This window comes from Arvicola amphibius, chromosome 11 (genome assembly GCF_903992535.2).
Source record: "Arvicola amphibius chromosome 11, mArvAmp1.2, whole genome shotgun sequence".
NCBI lineage: Eukaryota > Metazoa > Chordata > Mammalia > Rodentia > Cricetidae > Arvicola > Arvicola amphibius.
The window spans coordinates 55804069-55829568 of NC_052057.2; the positions used below are offsets into that span (position 1 = coordinate 55804069).

Sequence of the window (25500 nt, forward strand, 5' to 3'; positions counted from 1 at the left end):
TCTTCTATCTCTTGTATTCTCTTGGTTATGCTTGTTTCTGTAGTCTCTGTTCGTTTACATAGATTTTCCATATCCAGCTGGCCCTCGGGTTGTGTTTTCTTCCTTGCCTCCATTTCAGTTTTCAAGTCTTGCACTGTTTCCATTATCTGTTTGATTGTTTTTTCTTGGTTTCCTAGGATATCGTTTACGGATTTACTCAATTCTTCAAACTTTTTGTTATTCTTCTCGTCCATTTCTTTAAGGGAGTTTTTCATCTCCTGTTTAAGGGACTCTATTAGTTTCATAAAGTCAAGTTTTTCTACTTCTTCTTGATTAGTGTGTTCAAGTCCTCCTGTTGTAAGTTCGCTGGGTTCTGGTGCTTTCATGTTGTTTTTCAGATTGTTGGAGGAATTCTTGCATTGGCGCCTGCCCATTTCTTCCTCTGAACAATCCCCTTTGGGTCTTCTTTTAGAAGTTCAATTCACCCCAATGAATTCAATTCACTCACCCCAATGAATGATGGATCTTCTGGTAGACAGGTCTCTTTGCTGGCCAAGCGGCTTGCTGACAAAGGGCCTACCTTGCTGCAGGCAGGCTATTGAAACAGGGGTCCTCCCACCGGCCTGGGTGCACTCAATTCCCGGTCCAGGCACCCAAACAGGCTGAGCTGTGGGATTTTGTGGCCCTGAAGACTGGAGGTTGAAGCGGGCATGTGGTATGTTTTTTACTGACTTCTCAGAGGTTCTGAATGACAGGAGTACAAGAGACCCTTGAGTTACATTGTCGCTTTGAAGTTCCTATAACTATTATAAAGTTTCTTCTCTTTTTACATTCACTATGTGTGGTTTCATGTTTCTTCTATTTTTACATTCAATATGTGTGGTTTCATGCTTTCAACCCAATTTTGAGAAGGCAAGATTAGTTTCAGCTATAATAAGAGACAAGTGAAATCTGAAACCTGAAGAAAATCTGTACATTGTTCATGCTAAATAAAATGGGAAGAGGTGTGTCCTCTCAGGTGCCAAGGCACATGCTTATGTCCTCAGGTGTGGTGTCACTTGCCTATACTACCAGCACATGGGAAGTGGGAGCAAGCGGATCAAGAACACAAGGCCAAGCTGGGCTACATAAGATCCTGTCTCAGAAAGAAAAAAGACGACAATGTCTTCAGTTTGAAAGTGAGATGTACACACCCTTTGAAGTCTATAAGACGCTGGAGTGCAGAGAAGGCTCAGTGGTTATGAGCTCTTGCTGCTCTTGCAAAGACCTAAGTTTCATTACCAGCTTCAGTACACAACTGGTCCGTAACTCCAGTCCCAGGAGATCTGATGCCCTTTTCTGGCCTCCATGCACATGGTACACAGACATGCATGCAAGAAAAACACTTATACACATACATAAGATTAAAAATGAAGGAAAACCTATAAGCCAGTGTTTCTCAAGCAGTGGTGCTTGGGGATAGTCGGCAGGATTTAGGCGTGTTCTCTGTTTATGGCCCACACAAATAGCGCTTACTTCCATCATTCATCAGCACAGAATTAGTCACCAAATGTTCCCTTAGTTTCTTATTTTCAATTCGACTTTTAAAATCAGGAACCAGCTTACTGAAACTTTTACTCTTGCTATTGTCCAATAAGAAATAAAAATACATTAGCTTTTTCAAAATGCCCTAATCATAAAGTGAAACTTCAGTACAATTTTGTGTATTTCTCTATGTGTATTTTCAGGTAATTTTATCTTGCATTTGCTTTTAAAAATTTACTTACGTATTTTGTTTTTGAGACAAGGATTCAATCTGTATCCCAAGGTAGCCCTGAATTCTTGATCCTCCTGCCTCAGCCTCCTGAATCCTGGGATAATGGGTCTGTGCTCCCACTCCTGCTTACATATACGTTGTGTGATGCTGCTCTCTATTTAGTGTTCTGTATTAATACTAAATTGCATTAATTTGTGTTCTCCTAAAGTTACTCAGTCTTTTCCTAGTTTGGTTATTATTCATTTCTGTTTGTTTTCCCATCTAAATTTTCTTGGATGACTTCTGTTTATTTCTGTTTATTTATTAGTTTGTGAATTTGTGGGATCTGTGCTCAGTTTTTTTCCTTTTGTTTTTAAGACAGTGTCTTACGTGTGGCCCAGGGGGCGTTGTTTAACTTAGAGAGCTGAGAATGAGGTTGAATTTCTGATCCTCCTGCCTCCACTCTCTGAATGCTGGGATCACAGGCTGCTCTACACATATGATAACCGCCGTGTCTTCAGGCCTACCTTTTAAACTTTGCTGACATAGTGCTTGTTTTTTGTTTGCTCATGTTGTTGTTATAAATAATAGGACATTTCTGAGTGGATTTTTTTTTAACTTTTAGAAATTTCGACCTTGAGATAATGAGCTATAGTATGTAGACCAGCGTCTCAAAGAGGATGTGAGAAGTAACTTTGCCTGGAACCAAAGACATTTTGTCATTTCCAGTACCACTGGTTACAGTGATCGTGCTGTGTTGGAAAGAGAAGTCCAGTTAGTATCTGCCTTCACTTATTCCTTCATTATTAAAAATGTGTGTGCCGGTCATGTCTCAGGCACTCAGACGCTGCAGAGTCAAGGCTTGCCCAGTCCCGCCCTTATGGGGACTCAAATGGGGGAGATTTGGGAAGCAGCACTCATGGATAAATTTGCATGTAATGCAGTATATCTCTGTGTTGCAGCCCCTTCATTTTCTTGACTTGTTGCTTCTAGAGATTATGAAGTCCAGTTTCATAATGCCAGGAAATTTCATTCTGGATCTATTTTCACTAAATTCTTGAATTTTAGGTAGCTGTTCCCAAATGCCGTGTTATACTTATACTTGATTCTAGGTGTTGAATGACGCTCCTAGCTTTAAACAGGGATCACTCCAGACATTGCCAAATGTAGCTTTTGTGGTAAAATCACACAGGCAGCCAAGCATATGCAGGTGCTTCTCTATGTAAAGATGTAAGAAGTGGACATGTGCAGTTGGAAAGAGTTTTATGTCAGTAAACAGTAGTAGTCTCTACCCTTACACCCTTACTTGTTCATTTTGTTTCAGTGTCCGGTTAACACTTGGATCATGTGTAGTTGGTGTTTGTTTTAGTTTTGGTTTTTAACATTTTTTTCGGTTTATTTATTTTATTGTATGTGTGTGAGTGTTTTGCCCAAATGTATGTCTGTATGACATATACCTGGTGCCATGGAGGTCAGAAGAAGGCAGCAAATACCCTGGAACCTGAGTCCTGGGAGGTTGTGAGTCACTGATCCTCTGCCAGAATAGCAAGTACTTTTCACCTCTGAGGCAGTGCTCCTCAATACTTCTTGAAATGGGCCTTGCTTTGTAGCCCAGACTGGTCTTGTACTTGAGAGTTTCCTGCCTCTCCTTCTTGAGTGCTGGGATTCTGGGTGAGCACCACCACACTCAAGAATCTGATCTTGACCCAAATAAATAGTGGGCTTAAGAGAAAATGTCTGTTCATTAGGTTAGTTTTTAAAAGACCTAAAATACTGAATATAAAGCACATGGAAAATTCACACTTGTCTCCTCTCCTTCCACTATGAATGAGAAATAAGCAAGAAGTGGACTTTCCCTAATTAAGGTAAATTCCGTAAAGATGCCAAAACTAATATTTAAAATGTTAGTAATAGATGGTTTATGAAGAATTTATAGTATGTTAATTAAAATTTTAAGTCTTAAGAATATAGGTGGATAATTTGGTTTGATTATAGTTTCCTCACTCTCCCCCCATCCCTTTTTTTGTAAAAGTAGGGTAGTATATTTATGGGAGAAAAGTATACTGAGTTAAAGTAAGTTTGAAGACAAGATTTCTTATTCTTGAGGTGGAGATGTAGTTTAGTTGGTAAAGCATGTGCCTAGCATTGCAGAGCCAAGGATTTGATCCCCAGCACTGCAGAAAACCAAGTGTGCTGGAGCAGTGCAGGCCATGTGCTGGAGCAGTTCACGCCGGTTCACACCATGTGCTGGAGCGGTATGCACAGTGTGCTGGAGCTGTATGCACTGTGTGCCGGAGCGGTTTACGCGCAGTGTGCTGGAGCGGTGTGCACTGTTTGCCATGTGTTGGAATGTGCTCGCCATGTGCTGGAGCAATGCGTGCCCTGTGCTGTGTGCTGGATCAGTGCGCGCTGTGTGCTGTGTGCTGGATCAGTGCGTGCTGTGTGCTGGATGGGTGCATGATGTGCTGGGCACTGAGGGGATGTAGGCAGAAACGTCAGAAGTTGAAGGTTATCCTTTGCTATCTAACAATTCCAGGCCAGCCCAGGCTAGTTCAGACCCTTACTCAAAAATATAACTAAATGAAAAAATGTAAAAAGGTTTGAATTCTCTCTCTCTTTCTAGAATAAGTTACAATTATGTATGTCCTTTCAGGCTTTGTAATATATTTGCAAACACACAGTATTTTTCTATAGGTGTTATTTTTTATGTGTGCAGGGTTTTTTGTTTGTGTTTGTTTATTCTTTATGAGAAAAGGTTCATGTATCACAGACTGGTTTAGAACTCAATACATGGACTGATAGGATTTTTGAACTCCTAGTTCTCCTGCCTCCACCTCTGAGTGCTAGAATTATAGGCCTGTACCACCACACTGATTTCTTTTGTTTTATATGTACTATATCATACCATATTTCTGTGCAAGCAGAATCTGCTGTTGTAGGTTAAGTATACTTTACCTAAATACTTGGGATCAGTCTTGCTTGAGACTTTGGAATAGTTGTGTTGCATTATAATTATAATTAATCCTGTCTTAGAATATAGTATATACTCGTGACCACTTTTATCTGTAAATTCCGTAGCGTTTTTTTGTTTGTTTGTTTGTTTGTTTTTTGTATGTTTGGTTTTTTTGGAAACTGGATCTCTGTACCAGGCTTTTTTGGGGGGCCAGCAACCAGTTCCCAAATCATGACACGGATACTTAATACTAGTTTTGAGTGCTCAGCCTTAATTTATGCTTGTTTCTTACTAGCTCTTAAAACTTCACCTGTTTCTCTTTATCTACATTTTGCCTCTAGACTTTTCATCCTTTTTTCCTTCTCTATATCTTACTTTCACTGCTTCTTGTGTCTGTCTGTCTGGCAGCTGCCTGACTTCTTGACCCCAGCAGGTCCCTCTCTTTCTCCTTTGTTCTCTTGTTCTCCAGTTCTCTCCAGCCTAGATTCTTCCTCCTATTCATTCTCTCTGCCTGCCAGCCCCACCTATCCCTCTCCTGCCTACCTATTGGCTGTTCCATTTTTTATTAGTCCAGTCTGGTGCCTTAGGTAGGCAAGGTGAAACAAATGCAACACATCTTTACATAGTTAAACAAATGAAGTATAAACAAATGTAAAAGACTTTACATCGTTAAATATTCCACAGCAGGTCTTATTGTGTAGTCCAGGCTATCCTGGCACTCACTTTGTAGATAAGGCTGGCTTCACACTCAGAGATCCACCTGTTTCTGCCTTCCCCAGTGCAAGGACTAAAGGCATGTGCCACCACACCCAGCTCCATGCCATTTCTTTTAGCTCCTAAGGTGATATCTAGTTTCTTAGGTATAAGTTGGCTTTTGATTCGCCACCCCAGGTTTCTTTATCAATAAAAGACAAATCTCCTTCCTTTTAGTAACATTTACTTCAGAAGGAAAATCTTAGATATTCCTTTTTTTCTCAAAAAAAAAATTGGAGGTACTTAGGGTCCAATGCAAAGTGAAATCTTTGTGTGTGTGTGTGTGTGTGTGTGTGTGTGTGTGTGTGTCTGTCTGTCTGTCGGTCTGTCTGTCTGTCTGTGCCACATATGGGCAGGTGTCTGCAGAGACCAAACACTTCAGACCCTCTGTAGCTGGGATAACACACATTTGTGAGCTGCCTAACATGTGTGCTGGAACCAAACTCGAGTTCTTAGGGAGAGTAGGGAGCAGTCTTAACCACCAGGCCATCTTTCCAGCCCTTCCATATAATTAAAAAAAAAAAACAAAAAAACAAAAAAAACTTTTGTTCTATGTTGATGGAGTGGCGGGCTGTGTCCCGCCACCCGGCTAGCTTTACCCAAAATAATTACATGGAAACTGTATTCTTTTAAAACACTGCCTGGCCCATAGTTTCAGCCTCTTATTGGCTAATTAACCCATATTTAGTAATCCGTGTAGCACCATGAGATGATCACTTACCAGGAGAGATCTTAACCTGCATCCATCTCAGAGAGGAGAGGCATGGCGACTGCTTATGGCGACTGCCTGAAACGTCTCCCCAACTCTGCTTCCTTTCTCCCACAGTTCTGTTCTGTCTACTCCGCCTACCTTATTTTCTGTCTCTTAAAGGGCCAAGGCAGTTTCTTTATTAATTAACCAATGAAAGTAACATAGACAGATGGCTCTCCTCCATCAGTTCTATGTCTACAAATGTTTTCTGCATATGTACCTGTGTGTCACATGCATGACGTGCTTAGAGCAGACAAAGGAGGGTCTTAGGTCCCTGGACCCTGGGACTGGAGTTACAGGTGTTTTTTTTTTTTTGGTGGGGGGGGGGGGTTCGAGATAGGTTTCTCTGTGGCTTTGGAGCCTATCTTGGAACTAACTCTTGTAGACCAAGCTGGCCTCGAACTCACAAGAGATCTGCCAGCCTCTGCCTCCCGAGTGTTGGGATCAAAGGCATGTACCACCACCTACTGAGTGACCATCAGTATCTTAACTGCTAAGCTGTCTCTCCAACCCCATTCCTTCTTTTGTGGGGAAGGGGCAGTGTCGAAACAGGCTGACATGTGCATACTCAGGACTTTCTTACCTAGTTGGAGCTCAAGTGGTACCAGGAAACATTGGGAGGATCCAAGTGAATGCCTGACAGGAGAGAAATGGGAAAGTGCATGTCAGGTTCCACCCCCGTGTTTCTAAAACTGTGTCTACTTGGCCTCTTTTAAAATAATATTCTTTTCCTTACAGGTATACTCTGGAAAGGATCAAATTAGTACCACACAGTGAAAGTGCATGGAACTACTTGAAAGGGTAAGAGGCTGTTTTTGCTGGGTTTTCATAAGAGAACCACCAGGCTGCTATGAGCATCATCATGGAATGTCCTCCATAAGAATGCCAAGGAATTTCCTGTGTGGATACATCTAACAATAGAAGCAAAGCATGCTCATGGTCCCCTGGCATGGTGCCCTCTGTTTTTCCCCTTTCCACCTCTAGGCACACTTCAACAGTTTTTAGAGCAGTACACAGCAATGCTGATGTGCTGTAATAGTATTAGTTCATTTCTTTTCTCACCTGCTTGCATTTATTGCTGAATATTTAAAAAATTCTTGATGTAGGTGTGTCTTCTATCTATCTGATGATTTCATTGGTTAATTAATAAAGAAACTGCTTGGCTGGATAGGTCAGAACATAGGTGGGTGGAGTAGACAGAACAGAATGCTGGGAAAAAGGGAAGTTAGTCAGAAGTTTCTGGAAATTGCCCTGCCTCTCCTCTCTGGGACAGTCGCCATGACTCTCCTCTCCGAGATGGATGCAGGCTAGAATCTTCCTGGTAAGCCATCCCTTGTGGTGCTACACAGATTACTAAAATTGGGTTAATCAAAATGTGAGAGTTAGCCAGTAAGAGGCTAACCGGGCCAAGCAGTGTTTAAAAGAATACAATTTGTGTGTTGCTATTTCGGGTGTAAAGCTAGCCGTGTGGGATCCGGGTGGGATGAAAAGCAGGCCTCCTAGCTTCTCACTACAAATTCTTTTAACAGTTAATTGATTCTTTGGGGATGTCATATTATGCATTTTGATACCACTCATCTCCCTGTCCCCTTGCATCTGCCCTGTAGTATGAGGTCCTGCTTGCTAGGGTGTCTGTCCTGCCTGGTTCCTCAGCCATTTAGTCCCAGAGAAAGTCACACAGAGCGTCTACATTAGGTTATAAACTGATTGGCCCATTAGCTCAGGCTTCTTATTAGCTCTTGTCGCTTATATTAACCCATTATCCTTATCTATGTTAGCCACATGGCTCGGTACCTTTCTTAGCCATGCAGGTCACATCCTGCTTCTTCGGTGGTCTGGGCAGGACTTGGGAGAAATGGGCCTCCTCCTTCCCAGCATTCTCCTGTTCTGATCACCCTGCCTCTACTCCTGTCTGGTTGACCCACCTATACTTCCTGCCTGGCCAATCAGCATTTATTTAAAACATGATTGACGGAATAATGACAATTCTCTCGTACCACTCCTCCTCCCCCCCCCCTTTTTTTTAAACATGGGAAAATATCCATAGTCCATTTTTTGGGAATGTGGGCATAGTGTTCCAGGCTACTTCCGGCTGGTTGGGAGCGCTGATAATCTTATGGGTACCTAAAGAAAATTTAAATTTTGATCAAGTCCTGACTGGAATATCCTGTGAGTCTTGATCATCTCAGGCAACAGTCTTGAATCTGTTCTGCATGTAGAACTCAGACATCTGGGCCATCTGTTCCTACCAGAGATTTTTCAGGTGGTCTTCTTTGATCAAACCTAACTTTTCTTAACTCAGAATGAATCCACAGTCTCTCATTTTCTGTGGGAACAATAGCAAAATCTGTTCTCCAAAGTAGTATACCTTTTGACTTCAATTTTGAAGTCAAGGTATTTTTAAAATATCTCTTTTGGATTAATTTAGCAGCATTTGTGAACAAGTATCTTTTAGCAGCTGTTGCTCCTTCCTTAGCATTCAAATAATTCAAAGAGATCATAATAATATATAGTATCAAGATTTTGTTTCCACAATTGTAGACTCAGGTTTGTATAAAAAGAAATTAAATTCTTTTTGTTTAAACAGAAAAAGAGGAAATGGTGTAGGAGGTTCTTTTGTCTGTGTGTTGCTTTCATTGGTTGATGAAAGAAACTGCCTTGGCCTTTTGATAGGTCAGTCTTAGGTAGGTGAAGTAGACAGAACTGAATGCTGGGAAGAAGGAGGCAGAGAGAGTTGCCATGAAGCTGCCAGGTCAGACATGCTGAAACTTTCCTGGTAAGCCACAAACTGGTGGTGACATACAGATTATTAGAAATGGGTTGAATCAAGATGTGAGAGTGTGGTGACATACAGATTATTAGAAATGGGTTGAATCAAGATGTGAGAGTTAGCCAGTAAGAGGCTAAGCAGTAGTTTAATTAATATACTTTCTGTGTGGTTTTTTGGGGGGTTAAGCTAGCTGGGTAGCTGGGAGCCTGGCGGTTGTGACCAAAAGCAGGCCCGCTCCTCATACAACAACTTTAAATCGAAATAATATCATTTAAACCTGATAAAATAGTTACCCTAAGACAATATTGTCCTGTAGGAAAGTTTTCTTTTAATTTTCACTTAACTGATTTAATTTGGTTCTGATCACTATGTTTAGTTGAATAGCTTGCACTGTTAAAACATGTATATAATCTGATTAGGGCTAGAGGACAACCATGCTGCTACTCTGTCATTTAGGTTTCAATGTCTTCACAAGGAAATAACATAGAAAAATAATTTAATCTTAATCTAGAGGGAGCTAGAGAGAGTGCCTGGTACATTAAAAAAAAAAAAGTTAAACATAGCTGTAGATGCCCATAACCCCAGCATTGTGGGGCAGCTTCCAGGAACTTGCTGAACAACCAGCCTAGCCAACATGGAGAGCTTCTGATTCAATGAGCGACCCTGACTCAAGGCAATGATGTAGAAAGTGACATAGGAAAACACCCCATGATCTTCAGCTTGGTGTCATGCTTGTTGTGTGAGATATACTCACACGCATGTAACACACAACTACACACACAATAGAAAAATGAAAGTTTTTATCAGAACTTATTAAAAGTCCCTTCACATCAACTCTGTAACTCTTAGAAAAAGTACCATGATGGTGTGGTCCTGGTGGATCATCTAGTGACACATACTTAACAGCTGTCATTAAAATAGAATTGATCAAGGCAAGGATAACAGTTCATTCATGTGAGAAAGTCATACCAAAGTGTGTCCTTTGGAAAGTGATGGTCAGATAAGTCAGACATTGTATTAATTGCTATTATATAAATCTAATTAAATGTACACTTCCTTCAGTTCAGATATTCACAATCACAATAATCTTCTCAGAAATTATATTTATACAAGTAGATACTTTTGTCTTTAAGTGTTTTAAACAATGCGTCTTTTTTTCAGCTCTGAAATAACAAACATAAAATACATTGTCCTAATAAACTTTAACTTTCAACTTGACACAGCCTAGAACAATGATTCTCCACCTTCCTAGTGCTGTGGTCCTTTAATACAGTTTTTCATTTTGTGGCGATCCCTAACCATAAAATTATTTTTGTTGCTAATTTATGACTGTAATTTTGCTACTGTTATGAATATAATACAGATATCTCTGTTTTCCAAGTCTTAGACAACCCCTATAAAAGGATCATTTAATACCCCACAAAGGCTTCAAAACCCACAGGTTGAGAACTTTTGGCCTAGAGTCATCTGATAAAGGAGTCTCTCTTAAGGATTACCAGATCAGATAGAACTGTGGTATATGGAAGGGGCATTGTCTTTATCATTGATGTAGAAGAGCACAGTCCACTGTGAGTGGCACCATCCTTAGACAAGAGGGCCATGAGATGTATGAGCAAGCCTGCTGAACACGAAGCTGATAAAGCCAGCAAGAAACATTCTCCCATGGTTTCTCCTTCAAATTCCTGCTTGAGGTCTTACCGCAGTTTCCTTTTATGACATACATCCTTTAATGACACACTGTAACTGAAATTGTAAGACAAATAAGGCCTTTTATTCCTTAAGTTGTTTTTGGTTCCTCTGCTTCAGGTCTTTCAAAAAAAGAAAACCATCTAAGTTCAAAACCTCCCCCCAATGAGACACAAAAATGTGGCATTGAGATTATTTGGGCAAATGGTAGCAGACTGAAAAAACACTTTCACTGGAAGTTAACCATAGTTTACTGTGTTTAAAAATGTATGATTCTCTAAATTGTGGATCAGAGTTCTGTAAGGAGTGGAGGAAATCCCTCCAGTGAGTTAAGTCCTGAGTGAATGGTGTGGGAGGTCCTTCTGTATGTGTTGCTTTTATTGGTTAATGAATAAAGAAGTTGTTTCAGTCAGTGGCTTAGCAGAATAGAGCTAGGCAGGGAAAACTAAACTGAATTCTGGGAGAGAGAAGGTGGAAGCAAGGAGAAGCCATGTAGCCCTGCCAGAGACAGATACCAGACAGAACCTTGGTGGTAAGCCACATCCACGTGGCGATACACAGATTAATGGAAATGGGTTAAATTATGATATAAGAGCTAGCCAATAAGAAGCTAGAGCTCATAGGCCAAGCAGTGATTTAATTAATGCAGTTTTGTATGGTTATTTTGGGACTGAGCAGCTGGGAGCAAGTAGCCTCCTACAACAAATGAATATGTGTTGTTGACATGCACCCAGCCATGTTGCGGACTCAGTGGCCCTAGGACCCATGAGAAATTGTCAAAGCCATTACCTATATTGGCCAGGCTCTAGAAGAATGACAATATTTTGCTCAGCAGTCTAAGTGTTAGTGTTTATGAACAATTGATTATTGTGTAAAAACTAGCAACCATAGCTTCATTTTCCAGAAGTTTACAGGCTGAGCTACACCTCACCTACAAAGACCTCCTACTAAGACTAGGTAGCCCCTTTGTTTGTGCTGTACATAATGAACACACTGAGGTTCCTAGTTGAGGTGATAGCAGATTCCACCTAATCCCAGCTTTATTATACCTTTGTCTGTTGGTCCTTCCTTCATTCCCTCAGCACCCCGTCTCCAGGTAAAAAAAAAAAGTTCAAACTAATGAAATCTTGTGAAAGAAAATATTTATGCAGGTCTTAGTGTAGATTTTCTTCAGAGATATAAGAAATATTACTAAAAGTAATGTGTTTCTTCAATAACAGAAACCGATTCATTTGGTATGATGCTGACAATCTGGCTATGATTCTCAGTGACTCACAACACTATCCTATCTAGGGTACCCTTTTGCTGATGATGTTGCTGCAGCAGCAGATCAGGCTCCAGAATGTGTGAGCTTTCCATATGAGACCCTTGATCCAGTTCTCTGCTGAGAACCCTGGATGAGGTTTCCATGGAGTCTCCGTAAGAGGTTTTGTGTCAACTGTGAGAAGTATGAAACTTCTAGGAAAGGTTGCTTGAAGCATCCCTGGCAATAGGAGATCTGTGTTGTATGGGAAGTCTATAAGGGGCGCTGTCTCTGTAGGGTATCAGAGAGAAAGTTGTTCTTGTGAACAGCTCCATGGGAGGTCTCTATGGCAGTCTCTAATGTGCTCTCTGAATTAGACCTGTGAGAGATGGGAAACATCACCTGGTTTTTTCAAGGTGGTGATTGGAATCCAGGAAGGATCTGTAGAACATGGGGGAGGGTGGTCCCTGTGAGAGATTTTTGAGACATGGGGAGTCTCTGTTTTCTAACTATATCTGTGAGGGAGTGTCTGGGGTTTTCTGGGGGAATTTGCTATTTGGGATCTCTGCCATCTGACTAGGGGGTGTCTTTTGGAGAACTCTGTGGCGGTCTTTGTGTTGCTTTAGGTGTTTTGTGAGCAGTATCTGTGGGTCCCTATTTGCTGACTGACACAGGTCTCTATATAAGGTATATGTGGAAGTTTAACTGTGGGGTCTGGGAATGTGTCTGTGAGAAGGGGTGCAACTATGAAATTGAGGCCTGTGTGACTGAAAGCTCTGTGTGTGGTCTCTGTAGAGGCTTCTACAGGGGGTCTGGGAGAATTGTGTGTGAGAGCTTTCATAGAAATCTCCATGGGGCATTTGTAGGTTGACATGAGGACTCAGCTATGTGAGGTTCCCATGGAAAGTCACTATGAGAAGTTTCAGATTACAAAGCAGTGTGAGGCCGTGAGAGGTGTCCATGCTTTCTGGTCTCCCTGGGAGGCTTCTGTAGATCTCTTTGATGACCTTCCTGAATCTTATGGAGGATGGAGAATCGACGCCTCCTGTCTGGTTCAACAGTGTAGCCAACGTATTGCCCTTTTTCTGATAAGAACCATGGGATCTTCGTCCAACTCCTCTACAGTTCAGAAAACTCACTTCTTGGTGTCCTGAGAGAAGCCAGCAGCAGTCAGATATGACCTCATCTGAGGTCAAGGTCCAGTCTGTATTGCTCTCTTCTTAGTTTTTGCAGTCTGGAGACAACTATGCTTCAAGTTTCAGACCCTCTTGCCAGCCCCAGCTCCATTTTCACTGTTGGTCCCACTCTGGAGGCTAACATAGTTGCCCATCTTTAAGAGAAGGCTAGTTGCATTAGTACCTAGATCCCAGGGGCCTGTGATTACTATCCCTACATGTAGGTGAGTACCAGCCTAATCCCATTTCTGTTGGCATCAGGATCAGTCTGGTGCAAGGTTCTCCTCCATGGATTTTAAGGTTTCTAAGCTGTGCCTATTCTGTGTTCTGTATGTAGCACAGCTTGGAACATGTTCTCCGCAAAAATAGTTCTTCCTCCTTCTAATTTTCTGAATGGACAGAGCCCAGTAGGAAGGAATGCTAGAAGCAGAGAGTAGTGCATAGACCTCTCCTATATCCTACACAGGGGAGGGGATACATTTTGACAAGGTACTGGCAATGCATACCCTTTCTGATTATGTCTTTTCTATTGGTCTCTGAACTAAACAAGGACAAAGAGCTGAGGAAAATTTGCTTGTGATCCCAAGTCATCCCCCCACCCTTTTTTAATTTCCATTTCTCTAATGGTAGTAGTCCTGGAACTGTGTATACATACAACAGACAAGATCTCAAGGTCCTTGGTCTTGACATCTATTGTGAAATCATCCTTTCTAAAATCAGAGATTTGATTATATGCAACATTAAAAAAATTTATCTTCCCTAATTATTATTTTAAATTCCAATGCAGTCTATGTTGGGCTTTTTGTTTGTTGGCTTCTCTAGGTCTGAGACCAAGGATCATAGATGGGATACAAGTGTGTGTAAGATGTCAGTCTCTCTCTCTGTCCCTCCCTCTCTTCCCTGCTTTGACTTCGTCCTCCTTTCTTATTTTCTTTCACTCTCCCACCTCTGGATCAGAAATAGTCTAAAGTGAAGGCTCAGATATTGTTAGTGAGAGTTTCCTGTTAAATTATTCTAAAAGGATGTCAGTAGACAGAACCCAAACTTTTCATCAAAAAATAGACTCCTGTCTAAAAGTTGCAAAGTCTAGAATCATAAACTGGAGTCTCAAAATGAAAGGGTGGAGGATGAAGTGGAGGCTAAAACCAGATTTTCCTGAATTCACTCAATGTGTTCAGAAAATACAGAACAGAGCCAATCAATGTCAGTACTTGCCTCTGCACACTGGGAGGACATCATCATCTCCTCGGTGTGACCCATTAGGGAAAGATGACTGCTTTGCACAGGGGGTGCACATAACTAGCAATTGCTTATCCCTTTCAGTAATTGCTGGATGCACAGTTACCTAGCAAATCTTGGAACTCATATCCAGCAAAGTCTTTACCCAATGAGGTCTTGATTCTCCAGTGAGTGTTAGTAGTATTAGAAGCCCCTGAAGTTTGGACTTTATCTCCTCTCCATTTGAAGATAAGAGTTTTGGAAAGCCAATGGTTTCATGTGTCACTTTTTGCAAGCTTTCCCCATGCTATCGGGGTTGTACCCTGAAATTTCTTGCCTATAGCTATGACCTGAAATGTTTTCCCTAAGCTTCCCTTTAGTAGCATCAACGTTTTCAGTTTTAAATTAAAGTCTCTGATCCAGTTTGAACTAGTTTTTGTACAGGGTCAGAGCTATAGATCTAATTTGATTTTTTTGCAGATGGATGTCTAGATTTGCAAATACCTTTTGTTGGAAAGGCTGCCATTTTGTTCAGGGTGTGTTCTTTTTTGACAGCTTTGTCAAATTTTATGTGTCCATGTGGATTCAACTTCATGTCTTCTATTATATTCCCTTGTTTACATTTCTATTTTATGATGGGCAGTACCATGCTTTCTGTGGTGTGGTTTCAGATCAGGTTATAATATTGTGCCTCTAATTATGTCCTTTCTGCATAGAACTGTCTTGATTATCCATGGTCTTCATTCTTCTCTTCAGTGTTTAGGAGTGCTATTTTCTATTTCTGCAGAGAACATTAGTCAACTTTTTGCTTTACAGGAATTTCACAGAAATAATTGTTTTTACAGATTTCATTTGGAGGCACCACCATTTTAACAATATTGATTCTGGCAATCCAGGAGCTTGGAAGCTTTTTCCAACATTTAGTTTCTTTTCTAATTTATATTTTTTCAGTGTCTTAAAGTTGTTTTGCTGTGAAATATTGTCTTCTGGATGTGATGTGGTCTTTGCACCCATGAACTCACAACAGAATACCTAGAAAAATGACCCCTTGACATTCTATCACAGAGAAAGGGCTCATTAAACCACATCACTCACTGAGATCCATTGACAGGTAATGGCTGTGGGTGAGAGGAGTCATATTTGACAGTGATATAGCCACTGGCAAACTGTCTTTACTTGAGTAAATAGTCCCTACCCCCCATTCTCATGTGGGTAGTGGTCATGAAATGAAGTGGAATATTAACAAACAAAAGAGAAGAAAATAAGAGAGTAACTTGTTGGGAAAAGGGAGGGGCAAGGAGAGGACATGAAGGTTATTATGCACATGGATGTGCATGTTTATATGTCCATGTGTGTCTCTGTGTGGCAAAATTGTGAAAGAACAAATAATACAAAAAGAAAGTTTTAAGCCCACCATGTGCGAAGAAGAAAGGAAAGCAATAGCTAAGGGCACAAGAAGAGAATCATGAAACATCTTCATTTCTACGTTGCCAATGAAGACTCTGGCTAAGCAGATATTTGCAATATACTTTTCTCTTAAGGGATAAGAACAGGAGTCAAAATACAGTTGAAAGGGGAATAAGTTCTAGGCTTCTGCAGCACGGTAGGATAACTATACTCAGTAATAAGTTATTACGTGTTTGAAAAATAACTAGAGATGAATAGGTGAAAGGTTCCAACACAGAAAATGATTGTGGGATTGTAGAGGGGTTAATTACCCTGATTTGATTCTTACATAGAGTCTACATATATCACATCATGCTAGTTTACCCTGCAAACAAATACCATATGTATATGGATTAGTTACAAAGAGATCCTAGGTAGTGTTGTTTCCAGGTGTATGGAAACACATTAATAAGTAGATAATGGTGTGCCAGCACTTTTAAATACTCACTGTGGTCTGTTTATATTCTATCTCATTGCTTTTCCTCATAGAAACTTTACAAAGCAGATATTATTGTTTTTATCTCACAGATGACAACATTGGGCCTGTGAGGTGTGCAGTAACTTGCCCTAGAGGAACCTTGATAGTTGTATAAATCTAAGCATCTCTGAAGCTCTAGATATCCATCTGTCCTTAGTACCACCCAGACTCATGGCAGTAAAATTCTCTTATCATAGCCCATGTCCAGTGTTTATACATGTAAGTTTTCAGGAGAGGCTTGTTTCAACCATTATTTACCAAATGCCAATATCATACATGCTGTTGAATCCCATTTGCCTCACCAAACATTAATATTACACAGATATTTTTTGCTTCTCTAGTGTTTTACTGTTCTCTCAGTGTGATGCATTAATGGTCTCCTGTGATCTGCCTTGAGTACACTAGAAATGAGCTCAGAATTCCAGAATGTGCAATTTATGTTTTACAAAAGTAAAAAGAAAAAATGATGCTGTCAAGACCAGAGACTTTGAAACTTCTAGGTGGCCTCTTCAATCTTTTCTATTACTGTCAAGAGTTAATGCAAATAACTCCATAATACCTCTATCTGGACTAATAATTGGTATCAAGCTGATGGATTTATTGCTTACATAAATATTTTTAGAAACATTAATCTCAATTTATACCCCTCACTGATAAATGAGTGATCTAAGCCACCATTATAAACTTCACAGAAGAAATGTTTTGGAAGTGGGGTGGATAGGCATTTCAGAGTTCTCAGGAAGTGTCAATTTGTTATCTGTGAAAGATAAAAATTCCAGTGTGCTGAGTCAACAGTTGGAGGAAGCTTTAAGAGCTTGGAGAAAGGGACTTTTCTATTTGCTAATAATGTAAGGAACTTTCAATGTCTATAAATTACTATAAATTGCTGTGCATACTAATCTCATTCTGTTGCTGTAACAAACACCACAACTAAATGCAACTTGAAGAAAGAAAGGATTTATTTGGGTTACAGATTACAGTCTGTGATTGGGGGGAAGTGTAGTGTGGAGCTGCGGGCGGCTTCCCGCCGCCCTGCTCTTGGCCACCGGCTAGCTTAAAACCCAAAATAACATCACACAAATTGTATTCTTTTAAACACTGCCTGGCCCATTATTTTCAGGCTCTTACTCACATCTTGACTAACCCATATCTAATAATCTATGTGACACCATGAATGGTGTCTTACCCGGAAAGATTCAGCATGTCTGACTTGGTGGCTTGCTTCATCGCAACGGTTGTAGAGGCAGGGCAATTGTCTGAGCCATCTACCTCACTTCCTTCTTCCTGTTCTGTCTACTCCACCCACCTATTTTCTAACCTATTAGGCCAAGCAGTTTTCTTTATTAATTAACCAATGAAATCAACAGATTGATAGAAGACCCACCTCCATCATTTCCCCTTTTTCTGTTTAAACAAAAAGGAAAGGCTTTAACTTTAACATAGTAAAATTACATATAACAAAATAGTTATCATGCAAAAATTACAGTTACAATATTTATATCTACTTTATCTTTTATCATAACAAAGGAAAACAACTATAACTATCTATTCTTCTTCAGCTCCATCAAAGTCTCCAGAAGGACACAGTATTACCTAAGTAAATCAGAAATATGCAATTTCCAAACTCTAGAAATGATAGAGACATCTCACTGCCTGGACAGTCACCCAAAGTTCTTTTGTATTGTTGGGGCATCTATCTTCGGCCTATAGGCCCACAGTATCCAACAGACTTTCCCATGAAGCAGGAAATTTCAAAGACAGTTCAGTCACTATCTGCTGTATCCTACAGAATGTCTCGCAGACTCTTTCATGAATCAGGAACCGAGAGAGATCATCTCACCTATAGGCAAGTTCAGCAGTCCTCTCTCTGAGGGTTCTCTGTGTTCAGTTTATGCAATAGTCCAGGCAAGAGCAGTTTCTTGCCCAAATGGCTATCCAACTCCATAAGTAGCCTCTTCGATGCCCATCTTCCTCTTGAAGTAGCTGGTGCTGCCAGGAGCAGATGTGTCTCATTGTCATGAAAAGCCCTAAGTTATTAAAACATTTTAAATGCCATATTCTATAGTCTTTGAAAGATATGAAGAATGCCTATTTAACTTAAATATATCTCTATATATCTAGAAAATTTAACTTACATGACTATAAGCTTTACTACTATCAATGATTATCCATTAACAACCTATATTTCTTAATTATACATTACATTTTTAAAATGAACTACACAATCACAATACCTTAATCAGTATCAGAAATACATATACATATAACAAAACTGACCTTAAATTTAAATTACTAAAGCAAAATCCATATCAATGCAAATTACTCATCTCCATATTATATCCCCCTTTAAATGTAAAAGAACACTTATAAACAATATTTGGGAATATGGACGTAGATATTTCTCTCCAAACTGCTTCCTGCTGAATGGGGACGCTGTTAATCAGATCTTTCATGGTGTAACCTGTGTGCCAGGTTCATCTCAGTCATCAGTTGGGTGAAGTAATTTTTTGAGGGTGTTCAGGACAACCTTTCAGGAGGGCGTGGTCTATCATACCATATTGGGATAGAAGCAATCCACATGGTCCCATTTTTTGTAAAAATAAAAGAAGAATCTCTTTTCCAAAGTATCATATCCTTAGATCCAAATTCTGAAGTCAAGGTATTTTCAAGATATCTTTCTTGGATTAGTTCAGCAGCATTTATAAACAAATATCTTTTAGCAGCTCTTGCTTCTTCCTCAGCATTCAAACAATTCAAAGAAAGCATAATAACATACAGTATAAAGATTTTCTGTGTATTTTCCATCTTTGTGCAGCTTTATTTTAACCCCTATTTCGTCTATTTTTACTTTTTTTTTTTTTGAGACAGATTCTCTGTATATCTTTGTCCTGGAATAACCCTGTAGACCAGGCTGTCCTTGAACTCACAGAGATCTGTCCTACTCTGTATCCCAGGCATAGGTATTAAAGGCGTGTGCTACCACACCTTGAAGTCACAGAGGTCAATCTCCGTCTCCCAAGTGTTGGGATTAAAGGTGTGTACTATCACACCCAACTACTCTTTCTATCTTTTTTACTTTTAAGGACTTTAACCTTTATCATGCATATGTTTTTTTTTGTTTTTTTTGTTTTTTTTTTTTTTATTTTTTACGTTTAAAATTTACATTTATTTATTTATTTTGTGTGCTGGGGGTACATGGCACACATACATACATAGATCAGAGGACAACGTTACAGAGTGAATTTTCTCCCGCTACAATTTGAGTTCCAGGAATCAAATCCAGGTCCGTAGGTTTGTTGGCAAGGGCCTTCACCTGCAGCGCCATCTTTCCGGCCCTCCCCTTCATATATTTTTTAAGCTGTGATAAATTTCTTGGAATGAGTTTCTGAAATCCCGTCTGGTATTTACAGCAACCACGTGGGGCTTCTATCCCCACTGCTCCGCGTTGCAGGGATAACTAAACAACAGCCTCAAAGTGTCTGGCTTCGTGGTCAAGCTCCCAGCTTCTGCCTGTCAATGGATTCCAGTTCCATTTTGTCAGCCTGTCATTTTATTGATTGGATTCCCTTTATAACCGTCACAGCATCACGGAGCATGACTGTGTCCTGCGGATGATGTGATGTTTCCTTTGTCACTCAGTCTGTACAGGCTTTTATAGAACAGCAGTTGCTCTTAGCCCTTGAAGTACTGTAGGCTTGTATCCGCCCTCAGCAAAATACTTAGAAAATGGAGTCCCTAGAATTAGAACTTTCAAATTCCAGGATTTAATTTTCTTTAAAAAAAAAAAAAAGGCAGCTGAGAAAATCTTTTCTCTATCTAATCAAACAGCAAGATCCACGCACTAGCTCATATCTCCTCATCCTTTATTCTGGAACACAGAAGTTATAGGAATGTAAAGTACTAAGCAAAGGTACTAAGACATTCGATAAAGGATAAGGGACAAGGCAGAGCAGAAGACTTCTCTATCCCACAGGAAAGCATTTTGCCTTCAGAGCGGTGAGCTGTTCAGATGCAGCCTCCTCACAACCAGCCGTTTCCAGATACACCATGAGGGTCAAATACTATTTAAAGTTACCGTGGGCATTTTGGTTGGAAATGCTAGACAGTTACTCAGTTAAATTTATAACCATTCTTTTTTTTTTTTTTTTTTTTCATGGTTTTTTTTTTTTTTTTTTTTTTTTTTTTTTTTTTTTTTTTTTTTTTTTTCCTCATGGTTTATTTTTTTTATATTTAAAAATTACCATCTCCTTCCCTCCTCCTCCCCCCTCCCTCCCCTCCTTCTCCCCTTTCTCTCCCCTCCTTCTCCCCCTTCCCTCCCCTCCCCTCCACCCATACCTCCCCTCCCTCCCTCTCAAGGCCAAGGAGCCATCAGGGTTCCCCACTCTATGCTAAGACCAAGGTCCTCCCAACTCCCCCCAGGTCCAGGAAGGTGATCGACCAAGCTGAGAAGGCTCCCACAGAGCCCGTCCATGAAGAACAATCAGAGCCCAGAGCCATTGTCCTTTGCTTCTCAGTCAGCCCCCGCTGTTGGCCACACTCAGAGAGACGGGTTTGGTCGCATGATCCATCAGTCCCATTCCAACTGGAGTTGGTGATCTCCCATTAGTTCTGTCCCCCCGTTTCCATGAGTGAACGCACCCCTCTCGTTCCTGACTTTCTCCCTCATGTTCTCGCTCCTTCTGCTCCTCATCGGGACCTTGGGAGCTCAGTCCAGTGCTCCAATGTGGGGCTCAGTCACCTTCCCCATCTGTCGCCAGCTGGAGGTTCCCTCACGGTCCTGACTTTCTTTCTCATGTTCTCTCTCCTTCTGCTCCTTATCAGGACCTTGGGAGCTCAGTCCGGTGCTCCAAGGTGGGGCTCTGTCATTTTCTTCATCTATCGTCAGGTGGAGGTTCTATGGTGATATGCAAGAAATTCATCAGTATGGCTATAGGAACTGGCCTTTTCAGGCTCCCTCTCCTCAGCTGCCCAAGGAACTAACTGGGGGCGTCTCCCTGGAAACCTGGGAACCCCTCTAGGGTCAAGTCTCTTGACAACCCTCAGGTAGCTCCTTAAATTCAGATATATGCTTCCCTGCTCTCATATCCACCCTTCCTATATCCCAAGCACCCCATTCCTCCGAGCTCCCCCCGCTCTCCCCTTCACACTTTTCTCTCCCCATCTTCCCTTGGCCCAGTCTTGCCCAACCCTCAAGTTCCCAATTTTGCCTGGCGATCGTGTCTACTTCCAATATCCAGGAGGATTACTATATCTTTTTTGGGAGTTCACCTTCTTATTATCTTCTCAAGGATCCCAAACTTATAGGCTCGATGTCCTATAATCATGGCTAGAAACCGAATATGAGTGAGTACATCCCATGTTCATCTTTATGGGTCTGGGTTACCTCACTCAGAATAGTGTTTTCTATTTCCATCCATTTGCCTGCAAAATTCAAGATGTCATTGTTTTTTACCGCTGAGTAGTATTCTAGCATGTATATATTCCACAGTTTCTTCATCCATTCTTCCACTGAAGGGCATCTAGGCTGTCTCCAGGATCTGGCTATTACAAATAATGCTGCTATGAACATAGATGAGCATATGCTTTTGTTGTATGATTGGGCATCTCTTGGGTAGATTCCCAATAGTGGAATTGCTGGGTCCTGGGGTAGGTTGATCCCGAATTTCCTGAGAAACCGCCACACTGCTTTCCAAAGTGGTTGCACAAGTTTGCATTCCCACCAGCAATGGATGAGTGTGCCCCTTACCCCACAACCTCTCCAGCAAAGGTTATTATTGGTGTTTTGGATTTTAGCCAATCTGACAGGTGTGAGATGATATCTCAAAGTTGTTTTGATTTGCATTTCCCTGATAGCTAGGGAGGTTGAGCATGACCTTAAGTGTCTTTTGGCCATTCGAACTTCTTCTGTTGAGAATTCTCTGTTCAGTTCATCGCCCCATTTTTTAATTGGGTTAATTGGCATTTTACCGTCTAGTCTCTTGAGTTCCTTATATATTTTAGAGATCAGACCTTTGTCAGTTGCAGGGTTGGTGAAGATCTTTTCCCAGTCAGTAGGCTGCCTTTGTGTCTTAGTGACAATGTCCTTTGCTTTACAGAAGCTGCTCAACTTCAGGAGGTCCCATTTATTCAATGTTGCCCTTAAAGTCTGTGCAGCTGGGGTTATGCATAGGAAACGGTTCCCTGTGCCCATTTGTTGTAGAGTACTTCCCACTTTCTCCTCTATCAATCTCAATGTGTTCAAATTAATATTGAGGTCTTTAATCCATTTGGACTTGAGTTTTGTGCATGGTGATAGATATGGATCTACTTTCATTCTTCTACAGGTTGACATCCAGTTATGCCAGCACCATTTGTTGAAGATGCCCTCTTTTTTCCATTGTGTACTTTTGGCTCCTTTATCAAAAATCAGGTGTTCATAGGTTTGTGGTTTAAGATCCGGGTCTTCTATACGATTCCATTGGTCAACTTCTCTGTTCTTATGCCAATACCAAGCCGTTTTCAATACTGTAGCTCTGTAATAGAGTTTGAAGTCAGGGATGGTAATGCCTCCAGAAGTACCTTTATTGTATAAGATTTTTTTGGCTATCCTGGGTTTCTTGTTTTTCCATATAAAGTTGATTATTGTCTTCTCAATCTCTGTGAAGAATTTTAATGGGACCTTGATTGGGATTGCATTGAATCTATAGATTGCTTTTGGTAGAATTGCCATTTTTACTATGTTGATCCTCCCAATCCACGAGCAGGGGAGATCCTTCCATTTTCTGGTATCCTCTTCAATTTCTTTCTTCAAAGACTTAAAGTTCTTGTCATATAAATCCTTCACTTCCTTGGTTAGCGATATTCCCAGATATCTTATGCTATTTGTGGCTATTGTGAAAGGTGATACTTCTCTGATTTCCCTCTCTGCTTCCTTATCTTTTGTGTATAGGAGGGCGACTGATTTTTTGGAGTTGATCTTGTATCCTGCCACGTTACTGAAGGAGTTTATCAGCTGTAGGAGTTCTTTGGTGGAGTTTTTGGGGTCGCTTATGTATACTATCATATCATCTGCAAATAATGAAAGTTTAACTTCTTCCTTTCCAAATTGGATCCCCTTGATTCCCTTATGTTGTCTTATTGCTATTGCTAGAACTTCAAGCACTATATTGAAGAGATAAGGAGAGAGTGGACAGCCTTGTCGTGTTCCTGAATTTAGTGGGATAGCCTTGAGTTTCTCTCCGTTTAATTTGATGTTAGCTGTCGGTTTGCTGTAAATAGCTTTTATTATATTTAGGAATGACCCTTGTATCCCTAATCTCTCCAAGACCTTTATCATAAAAGGGTGCTGAATTTTGTCAAATGCTTTTTCAGCATCTAATGAGATGACCATATGGTTTTTTTCCTTCAGTTTGTTTATATGATGGATTACATTAATAGATTTTCGTATGTTGAACCAGCCCTGCATCTCTGGGATGAAGCCTACTTGATCGTAATGGATAATTTTTCTAATGTGTTCTTGGATTCGGTTTGCCAGTATTTTATTGAGAATTTTTGCGTCCATGTTCATGAGTGAGATTGGCCTGTAATTCTCTTTCTTGGTTGAGTCTTTGTGTGGTTTAGGTATCAGGGTAACTGTAGCTTCATAGAAGGAATTTGGCAGTGACTCTTGTGTTTCTATATTATGAAATACCTTAAGGAGTATAGGTATTAGGTCTTCTTGGAAGTTCTGGTAGAATTCCGCATTGAAACCATCTGGTCCTGGGCTCTTTTTGGTAGGGAGGTTTCTGATAACAGTTTCTAATTCTTCGCGACTAACAGGACGATTTAGAGCATTTACCTGGTCCTGGTTTAACTTTGGTATATGGTATTTATCTAAAAAACTGTCCATTTCTTTTACATTTTCCAATTTTGTGGCATACAGGCTTTTGTAGTAAGATCTAATGATTTTCTGAATTTCCTCTGTGTCTGTGGTTATGTCCCCCTTTTCATTTCTGATCTTGTTAATTTGCGTGTTCTCCCTCTGCCGTTTGATTAGATTGGCTAAGGGTTTGTCAATCTTGTTGATTTTCTCCAAGAACCAGCTTCTTGTTTCATTGATTCTTTGGATTGTTTTCTGTGTTTCTATTTTGTTGATTTCTGCCCTCAGTTTGATTATTTCCAGTCTTCTACTTCTCCTAGGTGAGTCTGCTTCTTTTTTTTCCAGAGCTTTCAGGTGTGCTGTTAAGTCACCAATGAGTGCTTTCTCCGTTTTCTTTAAGTGGGCACTTAGTGCTATGAACTTTCCTCTTAGCACTGCTTTCATTGTGTCCCATAGGTTTGAGTATGTTGTGTCTTTGTTTTCATTAAATTCAAGAAAGACTTTAATTTCTTTCTTTATTTCTTCCTTGACCCAGGTGTGGGTCAGTAGTTGACTGTTCAGTTTCCATGAGTTTGTGGGCCTTCTGGGGGTAGCATTGTTGTTGAATTCTAATTTTAATCCATGGTGATCCGATAAGACACAGGTGGTTACTAATATTTTTTTGTAACTGTGGAAGTTTGCTTTGTTACCAAGTATATGGTCAATTTTCGAAAAGGTTCCATGAGCCGCAGAGAAGAAGGTATATTCTTTCCTATTTGGGTGGAATGTTCTATAGATGTCTGTTAAGTCCATTTGGTTCATTACCTCCATTAAGTCTTTCAATTCTCTGTTAGGTTTCTGTCTGATTGACCTGTCCATTGGTGAGAGAGGAGTGTTGAAGTCTCCAACTATTAGTGTGTGTGGTTTGATGGCTGCCTTGAGTTCTAGAAGTGTTTCTTTTACATAAGTGGGAGCTTTTATATTAGGGGCATAGATATTCAGGATTGAGACTTCATTCTGAAGGATTTTTCCTGTTATGAGTATAAAGTGTCCCTTTCCATCTCTTCTGATTGATTTTAGTTTGAAGTCAACTTTGTTGGAAATTAGTATGGCCACACCCGCTTGTTTCTTAGGGCCATTTGCTTGATAAACCTTTTCCCAACCCTTTACTCTGAGTAGGTGCCTGTCTTTGTGGTTGAGGTGTGTTTCTTGTAAACAGCAAAATGTTGGATTCTGTTTTCGTATCCAGTCTCTTAGCCTGTGCCTTTTTATAGGTGAATTGAGTCCATTGATATTAAGTGATATTAATGACCAGTGGTTGTTAACTTCAGTCATTTTTAGTAGTAGAGTTTGTGTGTTTCCCTTCTTCTAGTTGTGCTGGTGAAGGGTCGCTAGATGCCTGAGTTATTGTCGGCGTTGTTGGACTCCTTGGTTTGTGATTTTCCTTCTATTACTTTCTGCAAGGCTGGATTTGTGGCTGCGTATTGTTTAAATCTG

The 25500-nt window shown here is 40.4% G+C and overlaps 1 long non-coding RNA gene across 2 annotated transcripts in view; it reads left to right on the forward strand.

Annotated features, from left to right (window-relative positions):
* Positions 1–25500, forward strand: part of LOC119826337 — a 96479-nt gene that overhangs the window by 37388 nt on the left and 33591 nt on the right. For both annotated transcript variants that reach the window (XR_005287399.1, XR_005287400.1), the window contains exon 5: positions 6910–6972. This is a non-coding gene — a long non-coding RNA (uncharacterized LOC119826337). The remainder of the gene's footprint in view (positions 1–6909; positions 6973–25500) is intronic.